The following is a 4,564-nucleotide window of genomic DNA, read 5'->3' as shown; positions in this document are numbered from 1 at the left end:
GGGGTCTTGTATTCATCTAGCATCGTTCTGGCCATTTCAATGAGTGTTCTGTTCTTGCGTTCGACGACGCCATTCTGCTGTGGCGTGTACGGGGCTGAGAATTCATGTGTGATGCCCAAGGTATCAAGATATGTATCAAGGTCAGTGTTCTTGAATTTAGTGCCATTGTCACTTCTGATATGCTTTATCTTGACGCCATAATTGTTCATAGCTCGATTGGCGAAGTGTCTGAAGACATCCTGCACTTCAGTCTTGTAAAGGATTATGTGCACCCAAGTATATCTAGAATAATCATCAACAATAACGAAGCCATAGAGGCAAGCAGTAGTAGTAAGAGTTGAGTAATGAGTGGGACTGAAAAGATCCATGTGAAGCAGTTCGAAGGGTCGAGTAGTGGTCATGATTGTCTTCGAGGGATGTTTGGCCCTCGTCATCTTCCCTGCTTCACAGGCACCGCATAAGTGATCTTTCTTGAACTTGACGCCCTCGATGCCTATGACATGCTTCTTCTTTGCAAGGGTGTGAAGGTTCCTCATGCCAGCATGCCCTAGCCTCCGATGCCAGAGCCAGCATTCTGAAGCTTTTGCTAGAAGACATACGGCAAGTTGTGGTCCTGCTGAGAAATCTACCACGTACAAGTCATCTTTTCGATACCCTTCAAATACTAGAGACTTGTCAGATTCCATTAGTACAAGGCAACGATATTTTCCAAATATTATGATCATGTTCAAATCGCAAAGCATTGAGACAGACATTAAGTTGAAGCCAAGGGATTCAACTAGCATGACTTTATCCATGTGTTGATCCCTTGAGATTGCAACTCTACCTAGACCCAATACCTTACTTTTACCAGTGTCAGCAAATGTGATGTGGCTCTTGTCGGATGGACGTAAGGTTGAGTCCATAAGAAGGCTTCTTTTGCTAGTCATGTGATTTGTACATCCACTATCAATAATCCATTCTGAAGACGCTGGTGTCGTACCCTACAGTGCAGTTAGGGGGATAGGCTTCACCAAGAGCATTGTGAAGCAAAAACATTTGACGAACCAATGGGTTATGAAAGCTTAGATCCAGATTAGGACTAATAGGGAGAGTAGCAAGCGATTCAGGAACGAAGTACATAGTAAGACCATTCGGGCATTTGATCTTGTGCCCTACAAGATGTTTAAGGTCCCCAGCAATAGCGTTAGACGATTTTGGTTTTTTGCTGGAGACCTTTCCCTGCAAAAGAGAGTTAAGCTTTCTTAGCCACCCACATCTTCAAGGGTGGCTTAGAAGCAATAAGTCTAAGTGCAGCATCTGAGAATTTTGGCTTTGGAGCCCTAACAAACAGTCTTGCAGGCAGACAATAGTACTCATAAGAATAAGCAGAATAATTCTTGGTCTTATGAACATGGCGGTTTGATGAACCACTCTCATATTCATATGCCTGAGTATGGTTTCCCTGCAAAACATTTGCGTTAGTGCGACTCACGTGAGTCCTCTGTCTGTATGAAGCCTTTGGACCGTATGAAGCCTTTGGTCTGTGGTTTGTCTTCTTCACGTGAGGTGTCATGATGACATTCACAGGAAGATTCTCCAGACACCTTTTCGGAACCCAGATCTTCTTCATAGGCGGTCCATTCCTGCAGTTAGTACCAATGTACCTGGCAAACACTTCACCATTCTGATTCTTAAACAGTATATAGTTTGCATCAAAGGATTCATCAATGATAATGGGGTTAGCACAAGTGAAGCCAGATAGATTGGATGGATCTGCTGAAGGTTCCTTTGCAGCAACCCACATGGTTTTGGGGTACTGCTCAGGTTTCCAGTAAGAGCCATCAACATTCATTTTCCTTACGAACCCAACACCCTCTTTCCTCGGGTTTCGGTTCAGAATCTGCTTTTTGAGGACATCACATAGTGTCTGATGCCCTTTAAGACTTTTGTACATCCCTGTTTCAAGCAATGTCTTCAACCTAGCATTCTCATCAGCAATAGCAGTGGTATCCTCAGCAGAGGGGTTAGTAGCCACATCAAGAGTTGAAGATATTGCAACAGTAGTAGCAGTAGAACATTCAGCAACAGAAGTAGCATTACCACGCTCAATGCATTTAAGACATGGTGGTTCAAATCCTTCCTGAGCGGAACTGATCTGTCTGGCGTGAAGTGACTCGTTTTCCTTTTGAAGATCTTCATGAACCGCTCTCAATTTCTCAAGATCTTGCTTCCTTTGAAGATAATCATAGGAAAGCTTTTCATGAGTTGTTGAGAGAGTTTCATGACGACTTTCAAGTTCCTGATACTTAACGTGAAGATTTTTTATGTCTTCAATTAAGGATTCAGATCGAGTCATTTCAGCACCTAACAGATAATCGCTTCTGTCTAACAGTTTTTGAATATGTTCCATAGCTTTCTGTTGTTCAGTTGCAATTTTAGCAAGTGTTTTGTAGCTGGGTTTTGAACCACAATCAGAGTCATCGTCACTAGATGTTTCATAGTGAGAAGTGCGTGTGTTTACGTTGGCACCGCGTGCCATGAAGCAGTAGGTAGAAGCGGAGTAGTCCTTGTCATTTGCATCGGTGTCGGTGATGAAGTCATTGTCTTCAGTGTTGAAGATGGACTTGGCAACGTATGCTGTAGCCAGACTTGCGACGCCTGAATCGGACTCCTCCTCAGACTCCACCTCCGCCTCCTCAGAAGCAGACTCCTCCTCTGAATCCATTTCCTTGCCAACAAACGCACGTGCCTTGCCAGATGAGCTCTTCTTGTGTGATGAAGACTTTGAGGAAGACTTGGAAGAAGACTTTGAGTGTTTCTTCTTCTTCTTCTTGTCGTCAGAGTCATATTCCTTGCTCTTCTTCTTCTTTTTGTTCTCATTGTCCCACTGTGGACACTCAGAGATGAAGTGTCCAAGTTTCTTGCACTTGTGACATGTTTTCTTCTTGTAGTCATGAGCAGAAGCTTCATCATTCCTTGAGCTTGATCGGGAAGACTTTCTGAAGCCTTTCTTCTTGGTGAATTTTTGGAACTTCTTAACAAGCATAGCAAGTTCCCTTCCAATGTCTTCAGGATCATCAGAACTGCTGTCAGATTCTTCTTCAGATGAGGAGACAGCTTTTGCCTTCAAGGCACGAGTTCGCCCATAGTTTGGACCATAGATATCTCTTTTCTCAGGAAGCGGAAACTCATGTGTGTTGAGCCTCTCAAGTATGTCAGACGGATCGAGTGTCTTGAAATTAGGACGTTCTTGAATCATCAGGGCTAGGATGTCAAACGAACTATCAAGTGATCTCAGTAGTGTCTTGACGACTTCATGTTTGGTGATCTCAGCAGCGCCGAGGGCTTGAAGCTCATTTGTGATGTCAGTGAGTCGGTCAAATGTGTGCTGGACATTCTCATTGTCATTTCGCTTGAAGCGGTTGAAGAGGTTGCGAAGGACACTGATTCTCTGATCTCTCTGGGTTGAGATGCCTTCATTGACCTTGGAGAGCCAGTCCCAGACCAGCTTAGATGTCTTCAAAGCACTCACACGGCCTTACTGTCCTTTGGTCAGATGACCACAGATGATATTCTTGGCAGTAGAGTCCAGTTGAACGAATTTCTTGACATCAGCAGCAGTGACACCTTCTCCAGCCTTGGGAACGCCGTTCTCGACGACATACCATAGGTCGACGTCAATGGCTTCAAGATGCATGCGCATCTTATTCTTCCAGTAGGGATATTCAGTTCCATCGAAGGCGGGGCACGCAGCGGAGACTTTAATTATCCCTGCAGTCGACATAGCTAAAACTCCAGGTGGTTAAACCGAATCACACAGAAAAGGGAGCACCTTGCTCTATACCAATTGAAAGTGCGTTATATCGACTAGAGGGGGTGAATAGGTGATTTTTATGAAAGTCTTCAAAACGTGGAAGTTATGAAGACAAACGATAGAAATAAACCTATTACCATGCAGCGGAAGGTAGACTACACTAGGCAAGCCATAGTCAAGTATTCAATCGAGTGAAAGCACAATGACTTAATAGCAGCAATGTAGTAAGGATCAGGTAGGAAGATATTATGAAGCCATACAAAACATGCAGTCACTCAGTGAAGATAAAAGATAGTGCAAACATACAATGACTTCACAAGGAGCAACAGTAAATAACAGGAAGGGAAGATGAAACCAGTGACACACTAAAGACAATGATTTGTTGGACCAGTTCCAGTTGTTGTGACAACTGTACGTCTGGTTAGGGCGGCTAGGTATTTAAACCTTAGGACACACAGTCCCGGACACCCAGTCCTGAACACGCAGCTCAGGACACCCAGTCCTCACCGTATTCCCCTTGAGCTAAGGTCACACAGACCTCGCCCAATCACTCTGGTAAGTCTTCAAGGTAGACTCCCAAACCTTCACAGACTTCGTTCACCAGCAATCCACAATGTCTCTTGGATGCTCAGAACGCGACGCCTAACCGGCTGGAGGATGCACAGTCCTCAAGTGTAATAAGTCTTCAGATCACACAGACAAGAAGACTTAAGTGATGCCTAATTCTCTTTGGCTCTGGGTGGTTAGGGCTTTATCCTCGCAAGGAAT

Source organism: Triticum aestivum, chromosome 6A (assembly GCF_018294505.1).
Source record: "Triticum aestivum cultivar Chinese Spring chromosome 6A, IWGSC CS RefSeq v2.1, whole genome shotgun sequence".
In the NCBI taxonomy this organism is placed as follows: domain Eukaryota; kingdom Viridiplantae; phylum Streptophyta; class Magnoliopsida; order Poales; family Poaceae; genus Triticum; species Triticum aestivum.
The sequence above is the reverse complement of the archived record's forward strand: the minus strand, read 5'-3'. Positions refer to the sequence as shown.